Source organism: Leopardus geoffroyi, chromosome X (genome assembly GCF_018350155.1).
Source record: "Leopardus geoffroyi isolate Oge1 chromosome X, O.geoffroyi_Oge1_pat1.0, whole genome shotgun sequence".
Taxonomy (NCBI): domain Eukaryota; kingdom Metazoa; phylum Chordata; class Mammalia; order Carnivora; family Felidae; genus Leopardus; species Leopardus geoffroyi.
Genome location: NC_059343.1, coordinates 70,788,286 through 70,815,013, shown reverse-complemented (window position 1 = coordinate 70,815,013; position 26,728 = coordinate 70,788,286). Strand labels below are relative to the sequence as shown.

The 26,728-nt window shown below is 39.0% G+C and overlaps 1 protein-coding gene and 1 pseudogene across 2 annotated transcripts in view; both read right to left on the bottom strand.

The window, feature by feature from the left end:
* The window catches only part of LOC123594530, a 414,794-nt gene that overhangs the window by 20,138 nt on the left and 367,928 nt on the right, over window positions 1–26,728 (bottom strand). The gene's annotated exons all lie outside the window — the stretch shown is intronic.
* LOC123595180 lies at window positions 2,495–3,545 on the bottom strand (annotated as a pseudogene).

Genomic DNA, 26,728 nt, shown 5'->3' with positions numbered 1-26,728 from the left:
CCTCCCTTTGTCCTCCAGCTTTCCCGCTTTCTGAGCAGAGCTGTTAACTTATGACCTCCCAGACGCTAAGTCGCGCTTGCTGTCGGAACACAGTCCATCAGGCCCCTCTGCTTTCCAGCCAGACTCGGGGGCCCTGCTTGGCCGGCAGGCTGCCCCTCTGCCCCGGCTCCCTCCCACCAGTCCGTGGAGTGCACACTGCCTCGCAGCCTTTCCTACCCTCCTCCGTGGGCCTCTCGTCTGCGCTTGGCTCCGGAGACTCCATTCTGCTAATCCTCTGGCAGTTTTCTGGGTTAGTTAGGCAGGTGTAGGTGGAATCTAAGTGATCAGCAGGACGCGCAGTTAGCCCAGCGTCCTCCTACACCGCCATCTTCCAGGAATCGATCAGCTTTCTTTTGATTTCAAGTAGCATGATGGATAGTTCTCTATCCCTTCACTTTCAATCTGAAGGTGTCCTCAGGTCTAAAATGAGTCTCTTGTAGACAGCAAATAGATGGGTCTTTTTTTTAATCTATTCTGATACCCTATGTCTTTTGGTTGGAGCATTTTGTCCATTTACATTCAGTGTTATTATTGAAAGTTATGGGTTTAGAGTCACTGTTGCTTTCATGCTTGTAGTGATGTCTCTGGTACATTGAGGTCCTTGAAACATTTCATTCACAGAATCCACCTTAGGATCTCTTGTAGGGCTGGTTTAGTGGTGATGAATTCCTTCAGTTTTTGTTTGGGAAAACCTTTATCTCTCCTTCTATTCTGAATAACAGACTTGCTGGGTAAAGGATTCTTGGCTGCATATCTTCTCTTCACCCATTGAAGATTTCCTGCCATTCCTTTCTGGCCTGACAAGTTTCAGTAGATAGATATGCCACTACTCTTATGGGTCTACCTTTGTAAGTTAGAGCCTGTTTATCCCTAGCTGCTTTCAGAATTTTCTCTTTATCCTTGTATTTTTCTAGTTTCACTATGTTATGTAGTGCAGAAGATCGATTCACGTTACATCTGAAGGGGTTTCTCTGTGCCTCTTGGATTTCAATGCCTTTTCCTTTCCAGGTCAGGGAAGTTCTCAACTATGATTTGTTCACATATGCCATCAGTGCCTTTCTCTCTCTCTTCTTCTTCTAGAATTCCTATGATACGGATATTGTTTCATTTGATTCCATCACTTATTCTCAAATTCTCCCCTCATACTCCTGGATTTTTTTATCTCTCTTTTTTCTCAGCTTCCTCTTTTTCCATAATTTTATCTTCTAATTCACCTGTTCTCTCCTCTGCCTTTTCAATCTGAGCTGTGGTCGCCTCCATTTTATTTTGCATCTCATTTATAGCATTTTTTAGTTCCTCATGACTATTTCTCAGTCCCTTGATCTCTGTAGCAATAGATTCTCTGTTGTCCTCTATACTTTTTACGAGTCCAGCGATTAATTTTATGACTACTATTCCAAATTCTTGTTCTGTTGTATTGCTTCAATCATTTTTGATCAATTAGTTAGTTGTCTCTACTTTCTGGAGTTTCTTTTGAGGAGAATTCTTCTGACTTCTCATTTTGGGTAGTCTCTGTGGTGGCTCCAAACTGCAGGGCACTTCCCCTGTGCTGTCAGGAGTAACTTGTGTTGGTGGGCAGGACCGCAGTCAGACCCGATATCTGCCCACAGCCCACTGCTGGGGCCACAGTCAGACTGGTGTGTACCTTATCTTCCCCTCTCCCAGGGGCAGGACTCACTGTGGAATGGTGTGGCCCCTGTCTGGGCTACTTGCACACTGCCAGGCTTGTGGTGTTGCTTCTATGGGATCTGGTGTATTAGCCACGGTGGATCCAGAAGGTGCACAGGGGTGGGAGAGGCAGGCTCAGCTAGCTTTGCCTTCAGTGGTCCCCTGTATGAGTGGCCCTGCAGCACTGGGAGGGAGGCAGGCCCATCGGAGGGATGGATCCGCTGAAGCACAGCATTGGGCATTTGTGTGATGCAAGTTCAGTGATGGGAACTGGTTCCTTTGGAATTTTGGCTGGGGGATGGGAGAGGGAGATGGCTCTTTCCAGTGCCCTTCTTCCCCGTCAGAACTGAGCTCTGTCTTCCAGGGCCCAACAACTCTCCCTCCTGGTGTTCTCTTGCCCTCCCTACTCTCTGAGAGCAGAGCTGTTTACTTTTAACATTCCAGATGTTAAGTCCCGCTGGCTGTCAGAACTCACGGAGTCTGGCCCCTCCGCTTTTGCAAACCAGGCTTCAGCGGCTCTGCCTTGCGTGGTGGGGTTCCCCTCCACTGCTCTGGCTCCCTCACACCAGTCCGTGTAGCATGCATTGCCTCTCCGCCCTTCATATCCTCTTCTGTGGTCCTTTTGACTATGCTTCACTCCTGAGAGTCCTTTCTGCTAGCCTTCTGGTGGTTTTCTGGGTTATTTACACAGATGTGGATGGAATATAAGCAATCAGCAGGACGAGGTGAGCCCAGTGTCTTCCTATGCTGCCATCTTCCCCTCTGAGTCCCCCAGGAATCACCATCTTCAGTTGTGTTTTTTAAAAATGCACACGATGGTTTGGAAATGCACGGGAACTGCTGCTGGATCTTCCTGTCCTCTGTGAGGACCCAGTGCGTGGTGGTGAAGGCCCCTCGAGCTGCCACACTCAGCAAGGTGGAAAGACTCAAATGTTTATTTTTGAGAGATAGATAGCGTGAACAGGGGAGGGGCAGAGAGAGAGGGAGACACATAATCCAAAGCAGGCTCCAGGCTCCGAGCTGTCAGCACAGAGCCCAACACAGCCCTCAAACTGACAAACTGCGAGATCATGACCTGAGCTGAAGTTGGATGCTTAATCACCTGAGCCACCCAGGCACCCCCAAAAAGCAATTATAATTTGAGGACACTTTATATTTGCCTCTTTTGCCAGAACTAAGTCTGCCTCATTGAGTCTTTCATTTCATGAGCAGTATTAATTTTTCACTGCTGTCTGTGGCATGAATTATTCATTCAGGATCAAGACTTATGGCAAAATCTCTTGACTTAGCAGCAGCATCTCTTTCTCCTTTGCTTTCTTATCATCAGATTCACTGTCAGATATTTTCTTTGTGTACCATATTTTTCTTTGTCAGCTTTTTGATAATTAAGAAATGCTTTGGGGTGCCTGGATGACTCAGTCTATCAAGTGTCCAATATTGGCTCAGGTCATGATCTCATGGTTTGTGAGTTTGAGCCCTGCATAGGGCTCTGTGCTGACAGCTCAGAGCCTGGAGCTTGCTTTGGATTCTGTGTCTCGTTCTCTCTCTGCCTCTCTCACACTCTGTCTCTCAGTCTATCAAAAATAAATAAACATTATTGTTTTTAAAAAAGATGTTTCAATTAACTCTGGACTATCTAAATTTTATTCAGGTTCCCAAGTATTATTAGCATCTGTAAGTCCTTTACACTTCAGGAAATACTCCATCTTCCCTTTCACTATACATTGGTTCAGTACTTTTTCCACCAAACTTCTTCAGGGTATGCCTCTTCTACTTTTTTTATTCTTTCCATTCTGTTTCTTTCCCATTTTTTGCAATGTAGTTTTATTGGAAGCCATTATTAAAAGTTTTTCTTTAAATTCTAGTTATCACACAGTGTAATATTAGTTTCAGGTGTATAATACAGTGATTCAACACTCATGTACAACACCTGGTGCTCATCACAAGTGCATTCCTTAATACCCATCACATATTTAACCCATTTTCCCACTTACTCCCCTTCTGGTATCCATCAGTTTGTTGTCTATAATTAAGAGTCTGTTTCTTGGTTTGCCTCTCTCTTTTCCCTTTGCTTGTTTGTTTCTTAAATTCCACATGTGAGTGAAATCATATGGAAAAGCATTCCATGTTCATGGATTGGAAGCACAAATATTGTTAAAATGTCTGTATTACCCAAAGAAATATACACATTTAATGTAATCCCTACTAAAATTCCACCAGCATTTTTCCCAAAGCTCGAACATACAATCCTAAAATTTGTATGGAGCCACAAAGGACCCCAAAGAGCCAAAGCAATCCTTAAAAAGCAAAGCAGGAGGCATCATAATTCTGGACTTCAAGGTATATTACAAAGCTGTAGTGATCAATACAGTATGATACTGGCACAAAAACAGACACATAGATAAATGGAACAGAATAGGAAACCCAGAAATGAACCCACATCTATATGGTCAATTAATCTTTGATAGAGAAGGAAAGAAAGTCCAATGGAAAAAAGTCTCTTCAACAAATGGTGCTGGCAAAACTGGACAGTAACATGTAAAAGAACAAAAATGGACCACTTTCTTACACCATACAGAAAAATAAATTGAAAATGGATGAAAGACCTAAATGTGGGACTGGAAACCATCAAAAACCTAGAGGAGAACACAGGCAGTAACTTATTTGAAATCTGCTGTGGCAACTTCTTACTGGACACGTCTCCACAGGTGAGGGAAACAAAAGCAAAAATAAACTATCGGGACTTCATCCAAATAAAAACCTGAACAGTGAAGGAAACAGTCAACAAAACTAAAAGACAACCTAAGGAATGGGAGAATAGGTTTTCAAATGACATATATGATGAAGGGTTACTATCCAAAATATACAAAAACTTGTCAAACTCAATACCTAAAAACCAATCCATTTAAAAAGTGGGCAGAATACATGAATAGACATTTTTCCAAAAAAGACATGCAGATGGTTAACAGATATATGAAAAGCTGCTCAACAACGCTCATCATCAGGGAAATACAAATCAAAACTATAATGAGACATCATATCACACCTGTAAGAATTGCTAATGAACAACACAGGAAACAACAGGTGTTGGTGAGGATGTGGAGAAAAGGGAAACTTCTTACACTGTTGGTGAGAATGCAAATGGATATAGCCACTCTGGAAAACAGTATTAAGGTTCCTCAAAAAGTTAAAAATATCACTATCCAGGATCCAGCAATTGTACTACTAGGTATTTACCCAAAGGACACAAAATACTAATTCACAGGGATACATACACCAGAATGTTTATAGCAGCATTATCAACAATAACCAAATTTTGGAAAGAGTTCAAATGTCCATTGACTAATGAATGGATAAAGAAGATGTGGTATATATATATATATATATATATATATATATGTAATGGAATATTACTCAGCCATAAAAAATGAATGAAATCTTGCCATTTGCCAACAATGTGAGAGTATTATGCTATGTGAAATAAGAGAAAGAAAAATACCATGGAATTTTACTTATATGCAGAATTTAAGTAAGAAAATAAATAAGCATAGGGGAAAAAAGGAAAGGGAAACCAAGAAACTGACTCTTAACTATACAGATGAAACTGATGGCTACTGGAGAGGAAGAGGGCATAGGGAGGATGGGTTAAACAGATGATGGGTATTAAGGAGGGCACTTGTGATAAGCACCTGGTGTTGTATGTATGTGATGAATCACTAAATTCTATACCTGAAACTGATATTGCACTGTATGTATGTTAACTAGCTGGAATTGAAATTAAAACTTGGAAAATAATTAGAACTACCCTAGGATCCCACAACTTCACTACTGGGTATTTACAAAAAGGAGACAAAAATACAAATTCAAAGGAATACATGCACCCAGTGTTTTATAGCAGCATTATCAACAATAACCAAATTATGGAAAGAGCCAAAATGTCCATTAACTGATGAATGGATACAGAAGATATGGGGTGTGTGTGTGTGTGTGTGTGTGTATATATATATATATATATATATATATATATATATAAATATAAAGAATATTACCCAGCCATTAAAAAGAATGAAATCTTGCCATGTGTAATGACATGGATAGAGCTAGGGAGTATTATTCTAAGTGAAATACCTCAGAGAACAACAAATACCATTTTTTTTTTATTTTTTATTATTTTTTTTTTAAATTTTTTTTTTCAATGTTTATTTATTTTTGGGACAGAGAGAGACAGAGCATGAACAGGGGAGGGTCAGAGAGAGAGGGAGACACAGAATCGGAAACAGGCTCCAGGCTCTGAGCCATCAACCCAGAGCCTGACGCGGGGCTCGAACTCACAGACCGCGAGATCGTGACCTGGCTGAAGTCGGACGCTTAACCGACTGCGCCACCCAGGCGCCCCACAAATACCATTTTTAATTGCAGACTCGAATAGCTATTATCCACCATCTCCAAGCTGTTCCAGTCTCCAGTCTGCAGTGTTTTTGGCCCTGTAAGCCTCAAGCTCCAGCCACATCAGAGGGGGTTGGGGGTGGGGAGCTGTTCTGGGCTGGTGCCAACAGGTGTGGACGGTAAGGGGTGTGGGTGGGATTACAACGTTATTTTATTGGGTGGATAAAAACACTGTCAGTAGTCAAACAAAAAAAAAAGAAGTGTTTGTTAATTTCTTTAGTGTTAGGCATAGATTTAGAAATTAAATATGAAGATAGTAAAAAGACAGCAGTGCTTTTACTGAGAGTTCTTCCATTTACCGAATTTTCATGATTCTCAATTTTTAATAAATGTTTATTTAAAATTTTTTTATGTTTATTTATTTTTGAGAGAGAGAGAGTGTGTGAGCATCAGTGGGGGAGGGGCAGAGAGAATGGGAGAGACAGAATCTAAAGCAGGCTCCAGGCTCTGAGCTGTCAGCACAGAGCCCGATATGGGGCTCAAACTCACAAATTGTAAGATCATGACGTGAGGCAAAGTCGGACGCTTAACTGACTGAGCCACCCAGGTGTCCCTTTAGTAAATGTTTTAAAAAAAATTGATAAGCTTATAATTTTGTTATATAGAAATCAGAATACTTATATAATTGAGGTTTTTTTTTTTTTTTTAGTTTTTCTTACTAATGATATTTCAAAATACCTTACTTTTAAAAACTACACAAGAGGGCTGATATCACTAAAACTGGAGTAGTAAAAAGACATTACAGGACTCCATACCTCTGCAAAGCAAGTCATGAGGTAGCAAAAGCTATTAAAATCAACTTCTTCAGAAATACGGAATCAATGAATGGATAAAGAAATTGTGGTTTATATACACAATGGAATACTACGTGGCAATGAGAAAGAATGAAATATGGCCTTTTGTAGCAACGTGGATGGAGCGGGAGAGTGTTATGCTAAGTGAAATAAGTCATAGAGAGAAAGATACCATATGTTTTCACTCTTATGTGGATCCTGAGAAACTTAACAGAAGTCCATGGGGGAGGGGAAGAAAAAAAAAAAGAGGTTAGTGTGGGAGAGATCCAAAGCATAAGAGACTCTTAAAAACTGAGAACAAACTGAGGGTTGATGGGGGGGGGGTGGGAGGGAGGGGAGAGTGGGTGATGGGTAGTGAGGAGGGCACCTTTTGGGATGAGCATTGGGTGTTGTATGGAAATCAATTTGACAATAAATTTCATATTAAAAAATAGTGGGGAAAAAAAGAAATAGACAGCAGGCAGGATTTGGCCTACAGGCGATAGTTTGCCTTTTCCTTTCATAAAAAGTTACACTTTATTTGGGATACACCAGCCCTTACTAAATTAGTATGCCATATGTGCTTCTGCATCAGTACTCTTTTATTATTAACAAAGAAAGCACTAAATGTGAATGTGATTTCTTCAAATAAAAAACCAGATTAAACTAGTAAAAAAAAAAAAAAGAAAGAAATACGGAATAAAAAACTTACAAAAATCAAAACAAAGCTTGATGAAGAAAGCTGTTGCTTTCTAATAAAAAGTGCCGTGGCATTTAAACTGCTCAGTTATCTTCCATACTGCAGATCAATGGTGACAATGAGGATGACAGCCTTCATTGACAGTGAAAGTTGCTATTATGAGAGGGAGCAAGATATTTAGTATTTTTACAGAGTTGTAGCTGTGAGTTTCAACTTGTCTGTTGGCTCCCTGATGGATTGCTGCAAGAACTTCATTTTTCCTTGCCCAACTTGGAGCATTCCCATGGCTGAGGAGCGTCCTGGATAGATTTTATTAAAAGCATTTAAAGAAACAAGCATTGTCCACAGCAACCAGGGTCAAGGGACAACAGTTTGAATAAGCAATAGACAGAATTAAAAAGACCTGAGAAGGAAGAAAGTTATAAAAGAGGGTACATAGATGGAATAAAGATTTTTTTAAGTTTATTTACTTATTTTGAGGTAAAGAGACAGAGGCAAAGAGAGATGGAGACAGAATCCTAAGCAGGCTCCAGACTGTCAGTGCAGAGCCTGACACAGGGCTCAAACTCACAAACTGGTGAGATCATGACCTGGGCCGAAATTGAGTTGGGTGCTTAACCAACTGAGTCACTTAGGTACTCCAAGACTTTTAGCACTAACAAATATACTTGAGAATTAAAAATGCTACATTCAGGTTCCAGTCCAAGATGACAATGTAGAAAGACCCTGAATTCATCTCCTTCATGGAACACATCAAATTGCACATGTGTATAGAATAATTCCTCCTGAAGAACTGTGGGCTGACTAAACAGCTTCTGTACAACAAAAGATAGAGAGGCACAAAGAACATCAAGAAAGATGGAGACATCGTAACAGAGAAAAACCCCACCCTCCATTCTGGGAACTGTAGTGGGGAATGATAGTAATGAGGGACTAGGAACAGACTCCTCTATCCTTGGGCATAGAAAAAAAAAAACTGCAATTAAAAGAGCAACTAACATATAAGAGACAACTCCAGAACTCCACAAAACAGCTAGAAGAACTGTTGAAAAGTTCTCTGGGTCATAGGGACTGGAGAATTACAGGTTTACATTCCCCTTCCACCTTAAAAGTGCATACCTGAACAGGGTATGGATGCCATAACTGGATTGCCACCTCAGTGAGTCCAGGGTTCACAAACTCACACCAGCTCTGGCTGCGCTGGGCAAAAGGGCAGAGGAGCTATGGGAATGGTCAGAGAAACCAGCTTACCACGTCAGCAAGTCCCAGGTCTGCAAGTCCATACCAGTCCCAGCTGGGCCCACGACCGAATGAATGAATGAGTGAGTGAATAAAGCTGTTTTTTTTCTTGACTTTTTTCTTTTCTCTTTCCCCCTTTTTCTCTTGTTTCAAAAGCCACAGTTTAAAACAGCCACTAGCATATAAAAAAGGCAGAACTAGAATTCTGCCAAATGGCTGGAGGAGCTACTGGAACTTTCTTCAGGTGGGAAGGCCTTATGGAAATGGCCTACACTCCCCCCTACCTTGAAAGTACAGTGCATAGTCCGGGTGCCCTAATCTGCCTGCCACCTCTGTGGCCCATAGCCAATACCAGCCCCAGTTACCTCACCAAGGTTACCACAGAGGTTGGTGTATGCCAGGACACTCCTGGCTAGTGCTCACTACAACCTCAGCCTTTGCATCAAGGTGACACAGGTGTAAAGCACTGTGGAAAACTTCAGGCCCACAACATTTTGGCCTTAGCTTGCTAGGGCACTCCTCATGCAGAGTGCTCTGGAACATCTTAGACATCTGTTTCATATCCAGCCACCCTGCTAAAGTGCTCTCTGCACAAAATACTCTGGGAATCCTTGGCCTGTGCTTGCATTAGTTTCAGTGACCCCCACCAGGGCACCCTGTGTGAAAAGACCCCAAGAACACACCTGGCCATAACAGCCTCATCTCCAGTTACCAGAACAAGGCACGCTTGTGCTAAACAACTTGTGACATCCCAGGTTCTACTCGACTTACCTTCAGCTATCCGGTCAGAACACATTTTGTCCATGGATTCTAGGGACCCCACCAGCCCATGCTGATTTAGCTTCAGCTTTCCTATCAGGGTACCTCCCTAGAAACTCCAAAACTGTACCCTGGAATGGCTTCTGTCACCCCTTAAGGGTACCCTCTGCGTGGAGAGTCCTGGAACACCCTGGTTTGTATCCACATCAGCATCAGATACTGTATCCAGGTACTCTATATGCATAGAGCCTGTGGACCCCCATCTTGCACCCACTTTAGTTTCAGCTATTCTGCCAGGGTGTCCTCTGTACAAAAAGCTCAGGAACATCCCAGCTTACACACTGCCTCAGCTCCAGCTGCCCCACCAGGACGCCTTCTCCACGGAACACCCTGGGGCACCTAGCTTGCACCCATTTCAGCTTCATCTGTGCTGCCAAGTGTATCATCAATACATATGACCCTGAGTCAATGTGGAAAAAGGGCAATAGAAAGCATTCAGGCTGAACAGTAAAAAGAGAAAATAATTTAAAAAATAAGGACACGTTAAGGGATCACTTGGACAACATCAAATGAACAAAAATTCAAATTATTCCCAGAAGGGAAAGAGAAAAAGGAGTAGAAACCTTATTTGAGGAAATAATAGCTGAAAACTTCCCTGACATAGAAAAGGAAATAGATTCTTACTCGACACATCCCCAAAGGCAAGGGAATTAAAAGCAAAAATGAACTATCAGGACCTCAGCAAAGATAAAAAGCTTCTGCACTGCAAAGGAAACAATCAACAAAACTAAAAGGCAAACAATGGAATGGGAAAAGATATTTGCAGATGACATATCAGTCAAAGGGCTAGTATCCAAAATCTATAAAGAACTCACCAAACTCCACACCTGAAATACAAATAATCCAGTGAAGAAATGGGCAGAAGACATGAATAGACACTTCTCTCAAGAAGACATCCAGATGGCCAACAGACACATGAAAAGATGCTAAATGTCACTCCTCATCAGGGAGATACAAATCAAAATCACACTGAGGTACCACCTCACGCCAGTCAGAGTGTATAAAATGAACAAATCAGGAGACTATAGATGCTGGCGAGGATGTGGAGAAACGGGAACCCTCTTGCACTGTTGGTGGGAATGCAAACTGGTGCAGCAACTCTGGAAAACAGTGTGGAGGTTCCTCAAAAAAATTAAAAATAGAACTACCCTATGACCCAGCAACAGTACTGCTAGGAATTTGCCCAAGGGATACAGGAGTGCTGATGCACAGGGGCACATGTACCTCAGTGTTTATAGCAGCATTTTCAACAATAGAAAAATTATGGAAAGAAACTAAATGTCCATCAACTGACAAAGGGATAAAGAAGATATGGTTTATATATACAATGGAATACTACATGGCAATGAGAAAGAATTAAATCTTGCCACTTGCAGCAATGTGGATGGAACTAGAGAGTATTATGCTAAGTGAAATAATTCAGAGAAGACAGATACCATATGCTTATACTCATATGTGGATCCTGAGAAACTTAACAGAAGATCATGGGGGAGGGAAAGGGGGAAAAAGAGAGAGGGAGGGATGCAAACTATAAGAGACTCTTAAATACTGAGAACAAACTGAGGGTTAATAGGGGGTGGGGGAGATGGGAAAGTGGGTGATGGGCATTGAAGAGGGCACCTGTTGGGATGAGGACTGGGTGTCATGTGGAAACCAATTTGACAATAAATTATATTTAATACAAAAAGAAAAGGAAATAGATACCTATGTCTAAGAAGCATAGAGGATTCCAAATAAGGTGAACTCAATGAAATCTATAACATGATATATAATAATCAAAATGTCAAAGGTAAAGGTAAAGAGAATTTTAAAAGCAGCAATAGAGAAATAAAAAGTTACCAAAAGGGGAACTATAAGGCTATTACCTGATTTTTCAGCAGAAACTTTGCAAGTCAGAGGGGAATGCCATGATATATTCAAACTGCTAAAAGGGAAAAAATCGCTACAACCAGGAATACTCTACCTAGCAAGATTATCATTCAGATTTGAAGGAGAAATAGAGTTTCCAGATAAGTTAAAGGAGTTTATCACTACTAAACCAGGATTACAAGAAATGGTAAAGGGACTTTCAGTGGAAAAGAAATGGCCAAAATTAGACAAGAGAAAATTATGAATAAAAAGATGTAAAATATGACAGCATATATATAAAAAGTGGAGGAAAGAGTAAAAGAAGAAAGAAGTTCTTTTTTGAGAATATGTTTGAACTTAAATGACCATCAACTTAATACAGATTGCTATGTACTTAGGATGCTATATAAGAACCTCATGGTAACTCCAAGCTAAAAACTTATAATAGATACCCAAAAAATAAAGAGAAAGAAAGCCAAATATATTGCTACAGAAAATCATCGATCACAATAAGGAGAGCAAGAGAAAAGAACAGAGAAGAACTGCAAGGCAATCAGAAAACAAATAACAAAATGACAATAAATACATACCTACCAATAATTACTTTGAATGTAAAAGGCTTAAACGCTCCAATAAGAAAACAAAAGGTGGTGGAATGGATAAAAAACAAGATCTATCTATATGCTGCCTACAAAACACTCATCTCAGACCTAAAGACACATACACATACACAGAAAGTGAAGGGATGGAAAAACATTTGCCGATCAAATGGAAGCAAAACATCTGGGGCAGCAGTACTTATGTCAGAAAAAAAGTAGATTTTAAAACAAATACTATAACAAAAGACAGAAAAGGACAGTACATAATGTTAAAGGGATCAACCCAAGAAGAGGATATAACAATTTTAAATATCTATGCATCCGACACTGAAGCCCCTAATTACATAAAGCAGATATTAAAGGACACAAAGAAAGAACTTGATGGTAATGCTGTAATAGTAAGAGACTTAAATATCTCACAACATCAATCAGTAGATCATCAAGGAAGAAAATCACTAAGGAAATAGCATCTTTGAATGACACATTAGATGAGATGGATATAACAGATATATTCAGAACATTCCACCAAAAATGACAAAATACAAATTCTTTTGGGGTGCACACGGAACATTCTCCAGAATAGATCACATGATAGGCCATAAAATAGTATCAATAAATTTAAGATTAAAATCATACCATGCATCTTTTCTGACCACAATGGTATGAAACTAGAAATAAATCACAAGAAAAATGATTGGAACACAAACGTGTGGAGGCTAAACAACATAACACTAAACAACTAATGAGTCAACAAAGTAATCAAAGAAAACAATTAAAAATACATGGAAACAAATGAAAATGGAAACACAATGGTTCCAAATCTTCAGGATGCAGCAAAAGCATTTGTAAGAGGGAAACATATAGCAATACAGACCTACTTCAAAAAACAAGAAACAATTCAAATAAAAAACCTAACCTTACACCTAAAGAAACTAGAAAGAGAAGAACAAAGCCCAATGTGAGTAGAAGGAAAGAAATAAAGACTTGAACAGAAATAAATGACACAGAGACAAAAGACAGAAACAAACTGATGAAACCAAAAGCTGATTCTTTGAAAAGATAAACAAAATTGATAAATCCCTGGCCATATTCATAACAAGAAAAGAAATATATAAACAGAACAATAAACTAAAGAGGAAAAGTAACACTGTCACCACAGAAGTATTGGCTCATAAAAGAGTACTAACCAAAATTATGTCCTAACCTAGAACAAATGGATAAGTTTCTGGAAACATATATAACTTCCCCAAACTCAATAATAGAAAATCTGAACTAAATTCAGCAATGAAACTTAATCAATAATAAAAAAAAAACTCCCAAGAAACAAAAGTCCAGGACTAGAATTCACAGGTAAAATCTAACAAACACGTAAAGGACAAAAAATACCTATTATTCTCAAAGTATTCCAAAAAAAAAGAAGAGGAAAAATATCCAAATTCATTATGTAAGGCCAGAATTACCCTGATACCAAAAACTGTTGGGGTTATTACTGAGGATGACAAGATTATACACAATGCTTGGCTAGCTAAAATGTAACACAGAGATTTCTAGTGGGTTGCAGTTAAGCTTGGGAGAGGCGTGGGTCTCTTGGAATGCTGAAGGCCTGTGGCAACTGCCCTGACTGTGGAATTCCCTGGGAAGGCCCTCCCAGGTATTTCTGCAGTCCTTGGGGAACTCCATCATCTATACATTGTATACAAAGTTTAGCAAAACAATAGGACACATAGATCCTTGTTGTATATCTATGATTTCATTAGTCTCTTATGATTGCTCACCTTTAAGTCACGCACCCTTTGTTTTTGCATGCCCAAAATGTTATATGCCCTCTGTACACAACAAGCCAACTGAGACTTGTGATTGGCATGACACTGCAATAAATGAGAATGTGACTGAGGCAAAGGGGGTCTTCATCTGTGAACATTGCCCCCCATGCCTTCTTTCTTTCTCAGCAAAGTGTAGAGTAATCTTTCATCTGTCAGCCCATGGTTTGCTGGCCATTCCCAGCAAAAAAACATGTAAAGACACTAACATAAAGAACCACAGGCTGATATCTCTGATGAAGAGAGATGGAAAACTCCTGGATAAAATGTTAGCAAACTGAATCCAACAGTACATTAAAAAAAATCATTCACCACCACCAAGTGTGTACCAGGATGTAAGAGTGGTTCATTGACCAATCAATCAATGAGATAGATCACATATATATGAGAAAGAAAAACATGATAATTTTAATAGATGCAGAAAAAGCATTTAAAAAAGTACAACATCCATTCATGATAAAAGCCCTCAACAAAGTAGGTTTAAAGGAAACATACCTTGACATAATAAAGGCCATGTATGAAAAAAACCACAGTTTAACATCAAACTCCATGGTGAAAAACCATAGAGGGCTTTTCCCCCAAGGTCAGGAAAAAGGCAAGGATGTCCATTTCCATCATTTTTCTTCAAGATAGCAATGGGAGTCCTAGCCACAGCAATGAGACAAGAGAAAGGAATAAAATGCATCAAAATTGGTGAGGAAGAAGTAACATTTCACTATTTGCAGATAACATGATACTATATACAAAAAACCCTAAAGACTCCATCAAAAAACTACTAGAACTGATAAATTCAGTAAGGTTATAGGACACAGATCAATGTACAGGAATATGTTGAATTTCTATACATTAATAATGAATCAGCAGAAAGAGAAATTAAGTAAACAATCCCATTTACAACAGCACCAAGGATATTAAAATACCTAGGAATAAACTAAGCCAAGGATGTGAAAGACCTTTACTCTGAAAAGTATAAAACAATAATGAAAGAAATTGAATATGACACAAATGGAAAGATTTTCCATGCTAATGGATAGGAAGAACAAATATTGTTAAAATGTCTATCCTACCCAAAGCAATAAACAGATTTAATGCAATCCCTATCAAAATACCATCAGCACTTTTCACACAGCTAGAACCAATAATCCTAAAACTTATATGGAATCACAAAAGACCTTGAAGAGCTAAAGCAATCTTGAAAAAGAAAAGCAAAGTGGGAGGAATCACAATTTCAGACTTCAAGTTATGTTACAAAGCTGTAGTGAGAAAAACAATATGATACTGGTACAAAAACAGAAACAGATCAATGGAACAGAATAGAAAATCCAGAAGTGAACTCACAACTATATGGTCAATTAATTTTTGACAAAACAGGAGATAATATCCAATGGGAAAAAGACAGTGTCTTTCAAAAATGGTGTTGGGAAAACTGGACAGCTACATGAAAAGAATAAAAATGGACCAGTTTCTTACACTATCCATAAAAATAAATTCAAAATGAGTTAAGGACCTAAATGTGAGTCCTGAAACCATAAAATCCTAGAAGATAGCACAGGCAGTAATGTCTCTGTAATTCCCCATAACATTTTTCTAGATATGTCTCCTGACGTGGCAGAAAGAAAAGAAAAAAATAAACTATTGAAACTACATAAAAATTAAAAGCTGCATGGCAAAGGAAACTATGAACAAAACTAAAAGGGAAACTACTGAATAGGAGAAGATACTTGCAAATGAAGACAAACAGATTGCCCACAGACACATGAAAAGATGTTTAACATCATTCATCATCAGGTAAATGCAAATCAAAACCACAATGAGATATCACCTCATACCTGTCAGAATGGCTAACATCAAAAATAGAAGAATAACTGGTATTGGTGAGGATGTAAAGAAAAAGGAATCATTTTCCATTGTTGGTGGGAATGCAAACTGGTTCAGCCACTGTGGAAAACAATATGGAAGTTTTTCAAAATATTAAAAATAGAACTAACATATTATCCAGTAATCACACTACTTGGTATTTACTCAAAGAATATGAAAACACTAATTCAAAAGGTGCATGCACCCATATGTTTATTGAAAATTTATTTACAATAGCCAAATTATGGAAACAGCCCAAGTGTCCTCTCTGATAGATGAATGGATAAAGATGTGATACACACACACACACACACACACACACACACACACACACTGGAATATTACACAGCTATTAAAAAGAATGAAATCTTGTTATTAAGAACAACATGGATATACCTAGAGGGTATTATGCTAAGTGAAAAAAGTCATACAAAGATAAGTATCATGTGATTTCATTTATACATGGAATCTAAAAACAAAGAAATTAACAAAAGCCAGAGTGATAAATACAGAGAACAAAGTGGTGGTTGGCAGGGTGTAGAGAATGGGGCATAGGTGGCATAGGTGAAGGAAATTTAGAGATACAAACTTCTAGTTATAAAATAAACACCTCATGGGGACAAAAAGTAGAGCATAGGGAATATAATTAATAATATTGTAATAGTATTGTATGGTGATAGGTAGTAACTACACTTATTTTGGTGAGCATTTTATAATGTATATAATTGTCAAATCACTATGTTGTACACCTAAAACTAATATAATATTGGATGTCAACTATACTTCAATTAAAATAAAAAAATAATTTTTTTTTGGTATCCAAGTCCACTGTCAACAAAATGAAAAGACAACCTATAGAATCCAAAAAAGTATTTGCAAATTATATTTCTAATAATTTTCTAGCATTCAGAATATACAAAAACTAATACAAGTTGTTATGGGTTGCATTGTATCTCTTAAAACAGGTATGTTGAACTCCTAACTCCCAGTACCTTGAATGTGAACTTATTTGGGAATAGTCTTTACAGAAGTAATTAAATTAAAATGAAGTTACTAGGGTGTTCTCTAATCCAATTTGACTTGTGTCTTCATAAAAAGGGCAAATTTGAACACAGAGATAATGAGCGAAGACTATGTGAGAAGACACAAAGAGAACATCAAGTGAAGATGGAGGCAGAGATTGAAATTATGCTGCCACAAGCCAACAAACACCTGCAGTTACCAGAAGCTGGAAAGGGCAAGGAAAAAAATCCTCTTTCTAGAGCATTGTGAAGGAGTATGGTGCCGCTAAAAACTTGATTTTGTAATTTTAGCTTCCAGACATATAAGATAATGTTTTTTTTTCCCTAAGCCACTCAGTTTGTGGCACTTTGTTATGGCAGACTTAAGAACCTAATATACAACCCAACAACAAAAACTAACTCAATAAAAAACTGGCTTTTGTTTGTTCATTTATTTTCTCTTTTAGATTCCACATATAAATAAAATCATATGGTACTTGTCTTCCTGTTTATTTTTTTTTCCTTTTAGTTTCAGGTGTAGAATTTAGTGATGCATCACTTACATACAACACATACTGCTCATCACAAGTGTCCTCTTAAATAATCATCACCCATTTAACACCCCCTCCAGCCCACCTCCTCTCCAGCAACCCTCAGTTTCATCTCTATAGATAATAGCCTGTTTTCTGGTTTGCTTCTCTTTTTCCCCCATGTATGATCCTCTGTTTCGTTTCTTAAATTCCACATATGAGTTAAACCATATGGTATTTGTCTTTCTCTAATTTCACTTAAGATAATACTCTCTAGCTCCATCCATATCATTGCAAATGGAAAGACTTCTGTTATTTTTTATGTTTATCTTTGAGACAAAAAAAGAGACAGAGTGAAAGTGGGTGAGGGGCAGAGAGAGAGAGGGAGACAGAATCTGAAACAGGCTCCAGGCTCTGAGCTCTCAGCACAGAACCCAATGAGGGGCTAGAACTCAGGAACAGTGAGATGGTGACCTGAGCTGAAGTTGGATGCTTAACCAACTGAGCCACCCAGGTGCCCTGCAAATGGCAAGATTTCATTTTTTATGGCTGAGTAATATTCCATTATATATATATATTATGTATATATATATAATATATATCCATTATGTATATCCATGAATATATATGGATATTTTTATAGCTGAATAATATTCCATTATATATATATATATATATATATATATCCCATATATATATATCCCTTCATATATCCATATATATATATATATATATATATATATATATATTCATTTATCAGTTGATGGACATTTCATAATTTGGCTGTTGTTGATAATTTTTCTATAAACATCAGGGTGCATGTATGTTTGAACCAGTATTTTTGTATTCTTTGGGTAAATACCTAGCAGTGCAATTACTGCATTGTAGTTATTTCTATTTTTAACTTTTTGAGGAACATCCATACTGTTTTCCAGAATGGCTGCACCAGTTTGCATTTCAACCAAAATTATAAGAGGGTTCCCCTTTCTCTATATCACTGCCAACACATGCAGTTCCCTATGTTGTTAATTTTGGCCATTCTAAAAAGTGTCAGGTGACATCTCATTGTAGTTTTCATTTGTGTTTCAGAGTTGAGCATCTTTTCATGTGTCTTCTAGCCATCTGCAGGTCTTCTTTGAAAAAAATGTCTATTCATGTTTTCTGCTAATTTCTTAACTGGATTGTTTTTTTTAGGTGTTGAGTTTGGTAAATTCTTTATACATTTTGGATAGTAACCCTTTATCATATATGTCATTTGCAAACATCTTCTCCCATTCCTTAGGTTGCATTTTAGTTTTGTTGATTGTTTCTTTCACTGTGCAGAAGGCTTTTATTTTGATGAAGTCCCAATAATTTTTGCTTTTGTTTCCCTTGCATCGGGAGACATATCTAGTAACAAGTTGCTATGGCTTATGTCACAGCTTATGGCTTGTTCTCCTCTAGGATTTTGATGGGTTTCCTGTGTCACATTTAGGTCTTTCATCCATTTTCAATTTATTCTTGTGTATGGTGTAAGAAAGCGGTCCAGTTTCATTCAACTGCATGTTGCTATCCAGTTTTCCCAATACCATTTGTTGAAGAGACTGTCATTTTTCCATTAGATATGCTTTCCTGCTTTCTCAAAGATTAGCTGACCACATATATGTGGGTTCATTTCTGGGTTTCCTATCCTGTTTCATTGATCTATGTGTCTGTGTACTAGTACCATATTGCCTTGATCATTACAGCTTATTAATATAACTTGAAGTCCGGATTGTGATGCTTCCAGCTTTGCTTTCCTTTTACAAAATTGCTTTGGCTATGTAAGGCCTTTTTTGGTTCTGTACAAATTTTAGGATTCTTTGTTCTACTTCTGTGAAAAAGTCTGGTGGTATTTTATTTTATTATTTTATTTTTTAATATTTATTTATTTTTGAGAGAGATAGAGACTGAGTGCATGCGAGGGAGGGACAGAGAGAGACACACACATAGAATCCGAAGCAGGCTCCAGGCTCCAAGCTGTCAGCACAGAGCCCAATGCAGGGCTCGAACTCACAAACTGTGAGATCATGACCTGAGCCAAAGTCAGACGCTCAACCGACTGAGCCACCCAGGCGCTCCAAGGATGGTGGTATTTTAAAAGAGATTGCATTAAAAGTGGTTTGTTTTGGGTAGTATAGACATTTTTGTAATATTTGTTCTTCCAATCCATGAGCATGGAATATTTTTCCATTTCTCTGTCATCTTCAATTACTTTGATCAGTGTTTTATAGTTTTAGAATACAGATAATTTACCTCTTTGGCTAGTTGTATTCTTAGGTATCTTATGGGTTTTGGTGCAATTGTAAATAGGATTGATTCCATGATTTCTATTTCTGCTGCTTCATTATTGGTGTATAGAAATGCAACAGATTTTTATACATTGGTTTTGTATCTTGCGACTTTCCTGAATGCATGTATCAGTTCTAGCAATTTTTTGGTGGATTATTTTGGGTTTTCTATCCAAAGTATCATGCCATATGCAAATAGGGAAGTTTTGACTTCTCAACAATTTAGATGCCTTTTGTTCCTTTTGGTTGTCTCATTTCTGGGGCTAGGACACCCAGGAAATATTCAAGAACTGTGGTGAGAATGGAATCCCTATCTTGTTCCTGACCATAGAGGAAAAGCTCTCAGGTTTTGCTCATTGAGGATGATATTAGCTGTGAGTTTTTAATATATAGTGTTTATGATGCCAAGGTATGTTGCCTCTATCCCTACTTTGTTCAGTTTATATGTTTCTAGGAATTTATGCACTTCTTCCATATTGTATGATTTGGTAGTGCATATTTTTTCATAATATTCTCTTATAATTGTTTATATTTCTGTGGTGCTGGTTGTGATATCTCTTCTCTCATTTGTGATTTTATTTATTTGAGTTATTTATCTTCTCTTTTTGATAAGTCTGGTTCTAGGGGTTTATCAATTTTATTAATTTTTTTCCCAAGAACCAGCTCTTGATTTCATTGATCTGTTCTACTTTTTTTTCTATACCATTTATTTATTCTCTAATCTTTATTATTTACATTTTTATGCTTGCTTTAGGCTTTATTTGGTGTTCTTTTCCTAGCTCCTTTATTTGTAAGGTTAGGTTGTTAATTTAAGATATTTCTTGCTTCTTGAGGTTGGCCTACTTTACCATATATTTCCCTGTTATGACCACTTTTGCTGCATCTCAAAATTTTTGGTCTAATGTGTTTTCATTCTCATTTGTTTCCATGTGTTTTTTTCCTCTTTAATTTCCTAGTTGAACACATTCATTCTTTAGTGCCATGTTCTTTAACCTCCATGTATTTGTTATCCTTACAATTTTTTCTTGTGATTGACTTCAAGCTTCATAGTGTTGTGGTCTGAAAATACGCATGGTATGATATCAATCTTTTTGTACTCATTGAGGGCTGATTTGTGACCTAGTATGTGATGTATTCTGGAGAATGTCCCATTTGCACTTGAGGAGAATGTGTATTCTGCTGCTTTAGAATGAAATGTTCTGAATTTATCTGTTAAGTTCATCAGGCCCAGTGTGTCATTCAATGACATGATTTCCTTTTTGATTTTCTGCTTATATGATCTGTACATTCATACAAGTGTGGTAGTAAAGTCCCCTACTATTATTGTATTATTATCAATGATTTCCTTTTTGTTTGTAATTATCTGTTTTGAGCAAATCCTCAGCTGTGACTTCTTGATCTTTCTTTTGGGGAGAATTCTTCTACCTTGTCATTTAGTCTAGCTTTCTGTATTTTGAGTATTATGAAAGCCAATTATGTTTCCTGCTCCTGAGAGTAATGAGATATTAAGAAGGGGTATACACTGTCCAGGACTTGGCACTTCAGGAAGTGTTCCTGGTGTATATTGTTTTTACTCTGCTGTTGTGCTTTGGCTGCTATTTCCCACAGGTCAGTCCTCCACAGAGTTCCTCCTTGCTTGCTTCCATGGTGGTGGGTGGTATTTGGACCTTTAACTAGGTGTGCTTTTATATGTTTGTTAAAATAAGCCTGATTAAAGTGATCCAAAAGAAAGAGAAAAGGAAAAGGAACAACAACAGCAACAACAACAACAACAAAAAGACAGACAAACAAAAACCTATAAGCCTGATTCCAATGAAAAGAAAGAAAGAGAATCCTGATTCAAAAACAAAAAACAGGGGCGCCTGGGTGGCGCAGTTGGTTAAGCGTCCGACTTCAGCCAGGTCACGATCTCGCGGTCTGTGAGTTCGAGCCCCGCGTCGGGCTCTGGGCTAATGGCTCAGAGCCTGGAGCCTGTTTCCGATTCTGTGTCTCCCTCTCTCTCTGCCCCTCCCCTGTTCATGCTCTGTCTCTCTCTGTCCCAAAAATAAATAAACGTTGGGAAAAAAATAATTAAAAAAAAATAAAAAACAAAAAACAAGAAAAGGAAATGAAAAAACAGACAAATAAACAACAAAAACCTATAAGCTCGATTCCAAAGGAAAAAAAAAAAAGAAAGAAAGCCTGGTCCAATTTCCACAGGAACTGAAGGTGATGCTTTGCTGCACTCTATGATCAGTAGACTTGGTGCATACAGGGCGCCTGTATTGGTCCTCTGGGGGAGAAGCCCACTGCGCTGCTTCACAGTCAGACTAGCCCCAGTAAAGATGTCCCTGCAGGGCGCCAGTGGGTGATTTTCTGTAAGCAGCTTCAGGCTCTACTGAGGGCTCTCCGTTGCTCACTGAATTCCAACCGTGCTGGTGGGCAACGAGGGGAAGATGGTGTCACCCTGCTCTCTCATCCCTGGGGAGGGGAGTTCACACCCACCACTGTTCAGGAAACCCTCACAGTAAAGTGAACAATGTCCCCTCCTATGTCCCATGCTTCTGTTAGATCCCTGCCCTCAACCTGTCTGTGCCTGGGTAGTAGGCATGCCCATGCCACAGTTTTCCTGTGTTTTATATCTGTTGCCTTACTTGGATTCAAACCTCCAAATCATAAAGTACCTGGCAAGGCATAGACCAGCTCCTCTCCTCTGGAGGAGAGCCTTGCAGCACTGCACCTGGCAACATTCTGCCCCAGAAAAGCCATTTCATGACAGTGAAAGTGCCTGGAATTTATGGTGAAGCACAGCAAAAAGCTGCAACCGGGTAATCTGACGTCTGCACTTCTGCCCTCTGAACTTCTGTCCCCTGTTGTTAAATGGCCACTAAATGATGCCCTCTCAATGACGTCTTTTGTCCTTGGAGAGGCAATATACACTCTTCTAAATGTTCTCCAGGAAGAAGAATGTTCTCTCCCAGTGTGAACAAGGGGATCTCCACACCACACTGTCCACTGTCCACTGTCCACTCCCAGGCTTCTGCCATCCTTCTTCCCAGGAGCACCACTGTCTGCCTGTGAGCAGGACTTCTAAAACCTCAGAGTTTGAGCTCCACTCTTTGCAAAAAGTTGTGATAGTTCTTCTTGATTCCCTAGTCAATAGTTATGAGGGAGTGTTTTTCTTATATGGGCCCAACATGCTTACATCTCTCCCCCTCTCTGTCTTCTCTCCATGAAAAGGGCTCCCTCTCCTCCACAGCACCACAGCTTTTCTCTCCCCCAATTCATGTCTCTGCACCTCTTACCCGCCATGTTCTTTCCCTCTAATTAGATTGTTCTCTAAATCCCTCAGATCAATTATCCTAGGTGTTCAAAAGGATTTGATGTTGACCTAGCTGAGTTCAAGAAACAAGGCAACCATGGGTCCCCCTACTATGCCATTTTAACTCTTCCTCCCCTTTATATTTGTTATTAATTTAAAAAATATATTTGGGTGTTTCAAGTTGGGGGCATAGATATTTACCATTATTAGATATTCTTGTTGTCTTGTCCCCTTTATTATGATATAATGCTCTTCTTCATCTCTTGTTAAAGACTTTGGTTTAAAATCTAGTATGTCTGGAGAGCCTGGGTGGCTCAGTTGGTTAAGTGTCTGACTCTTGGTTTTCATTCAGGTCATTATTTGGCGATTCATGGGTTTGAGCCCTGAGTTGGGCTCTGTGAAGGCAGTGAGGAACCTGCTGGGGATTCTGTCTCTATCCTTCTCTCTCTGCCCCTTCTCCACTCACTATCTCTCTCTCAAAATAAATAAACTTCAAAAAATATGTTAAAATCTAGTATGTCTGCTATAAGCATTGCTACTTTGGCTTTCTTTTCACCTTCATTTGCATGATAAATATTTTTCCACTCCCCTCACTTTCAATCTGCAGGTGTCTTTTGGCCTAAAATGAGTCTTCTGCAGGCAGCATATAGATGGGTCTTGTATTTATCCATTCTGACACTGTATGTCTTTTTATTTTATTTTTTTTTAAATTTTTTTTTTTCAACGTTTATTTATTTTTGGGACAGAGAGAGACAGAGCATGAATGGGGGAGGGACAGAGAGAGAGGGAGACACAGAATCGGAAACAGGCTCCAGGCTCTGAGCCATCAGCCCAGAGCCCGACGCGGGGCTCGAACTCACAGACCGCGAGATCGTGACCTGGCTGAAGTCGGACGCTTAACCGACTGCGCCACCCAGGCGCCCCGATTCTGACACTGTATGTCTTTTGATTGGAGCATTTAATCCATTCAAATTCAGAGTAATTACTAATAGATATGTATTTAGTGCCATTTTATCACTTTTTTTTGTTGTTTCTGGATATTTTCTCTGTTCCTTTCTAGTCTTTGTCAATAATGGTCTTGGTTTTCTTGCATGGTTGATTTAGTGGTCCCGAACTCCTTTAGTTTTTGTTTGGGGAACTCTTTATGTCTCTTTCTATACCCTTCCTTGCTGGATAAGGTATTCTTGGCTGAAGATTTTTTTCCATGCAGCACATTGAATATATCATGCCACTCCTTTCTGGTTTGCCAAGTTTCTGTGGAGAGACCTGTTGCTAACCTTATTAGTTTTCCTTTGAAAGTTAGTGACTTTTTTGTCTTGCTGCTTTTAGGATTTTTTTTCTTTATCAGTATAATTTGCAAATTTAACTACAATATGTTTTGGTGTTGGCCTACTTTTGTTGATTTTGATGGGAGTTCCATGTGCATCCTGGATTTGGATGTCTTTTTCCTTTCCCAGATTAGAGAAGTTTCCAGCTCTAATTTCCTCAAATACATCTTCTGCCCCTTTTCTCTCTTCTTTTCTGGGACTCATATGATACGAATGTTATCAAATTTGATGGAGTCACTGAGTTCCCTATGTCTACTTTCATGATCCATGATTTTTCTCTCCTTTTGTTCGGTGTCATTATTTTCCATAATTTGATCCTCTACATCACTTATTCATTGCACTGCTTCTTCCATCCTTGTGGTCATCACATCCAGTCAGCATTAAATCTTGGTTATTCTATTTTTCATTTCAGCCTGATGTTTTTTAGCTTTTTTGCCTCTGTGGTAAGGGGTCTGTCTCCCTGATGTCTTCCATGCTTTCCTCAAGCTCAGCTAGCATTTTTATAATTGTTGCTTTAAATTCTGTATCAGACATATTACTTGTATCTGTTTCCATTAGATCCCTGGCCATTATCTTTGCTTCTTTCTTTCGGGATGAATTCTTCTGTCTTGGCATTTTGTCTAGGTCTCTGTCTTCTTCTGTTTGTTAGGAAAGCCTGTTACGTTTCCTACTCCTGAGAGCAATGACTTTATGAAGAAGAGGTCATAAAATGTCCAGGGCCTGGCCCTTCATGAAATGTCTCTGGTGTGTGCTGCATGCACTCTACTGCTGTGTTTTAGCTGCTCTATCACTGTGGTCAGTTGTCTGCAGAGTTTCTCCTTGCCTGCTATGGGAAGTGTTTTGACCTTGGCCAGAGTGTGGCAAGTTTCATCTAGGTGTGTTCTGGTCTACTTGCTAAAAGAGATCTGATGCTATTTCCACTGGAGCTGAAGCTTTGCAGAAGTCTATTGTCAGTAGATGTGGTGTGTGTTGGGGGGAGGAAGTTGTGTTGGTCTTCTGGGAAAGGGGTCCACTGTGTTGGCTTTTAGGCAGAGAAAATCACTTCCAGCAGAGGGCAGCAAGATGAGACTTGGAATAAACAGATTAGGCAAACAGTGTTGGTACTGTGCTGTTTACTGAGGTTGGGTCTGTTGAGGGGGCAGGGGAGGGAAATAAAACTCCCAGGAGAGGGGAGTCTGTGCTAGAGTGCTCTTAGGGTAACACTTTGAGTAATGAATAATTTCCCCTAATGCATCATAGGCATTTTTCAGATTGCTGATTTCACACTGTCCGTTTCTGGGTTGGTTACCTGCCTGGAGCAGTGCAGTGTACCTTTGGGTTCTACCCTAGCCAGGTCTGCTGACTTTTAAAACACCAAACTTCAGGGACCTGGTGTGGCAGGGATCCATACTGGTCATCTGAAGAAGGGTCTTGCTGCACTGAGACTGATGAAGGTTTGACCAAGAAGGGCAGATATGCCAGAGTATAGGGACATAGGATTTGGAGCAAAACAGTCTAAACAGTCAGTTTACAAGTAGCTGCCTTCAGCAGGTGTCTCTGAGCCTATACTGTGGGGAGGAAGTGGGGGGAATGGCACCTACTGGTTCTTTTGTCCCCAGAGAGGCAATGCCACCTGTCACAAATGCTCCAAAAAGTGCAGTCTCTCACTGTTCCCCTTTAGGTGACCCTCAGATCATCTAGTCTTTCTGAAGGCTATTTGTATCTTCTCAAGAGCAGAACAGCATCCTGAGATATGTATTTCAGCCAAGCCTAGGTATATATAAAACTCAGTCTTTGAGCCCCACTGCTTGCAAAAACTCATAAAATTCAGTCCCTCTACTTCTCCCAGCCAAAGGCTTTGGGGAATTTTTCTCCTTGTGCCTATCCCTGTGCACTCTACATTCTTTTGCCTTTCTCTGTGACCAAGGTTCTCTATTTTTTCTATTTGTTCTATTAGTCTTCAGGCTTATTTCTTAAGTATTTGGAATGATTTGAAAGTTATCTAAGCTGTGTTCAAGGGACAAGGCAAGCCTAGCATTTTCTTGCTACACCACTTAGTTCCTTGTCTTTCTTTTTCTGACTTATTTCATTTAGCATATTACCCTCTAGGTACATTCATGTCATCATAAATGGCAAGATTTCATTCTCTTTTTTGGCTGATTGATATTCCATTGGTTATATATACACCACATATTCTTTATCCATTCATCTATTCATGGACACTTGGATTGCTTCCATATCTTGGCTATTGTAAATAATGCTGTAATAAACCTGGTGGTGCATATATATTTTTGAATTAGTGTTTTTGTTTTCTTTGGTCAAACATCCAGTTCAGAGAACAAATTCATTTGCCAGAAAGGAGCTGGGTGGGGGATGGGTAAGATAAGCAAAGGGGACTAAGAGGTACAAAATTCCATTTTTAAAATAGGTAACTCATGAAAATAAAAATTACAGTAAAGCTAATATAGTCAG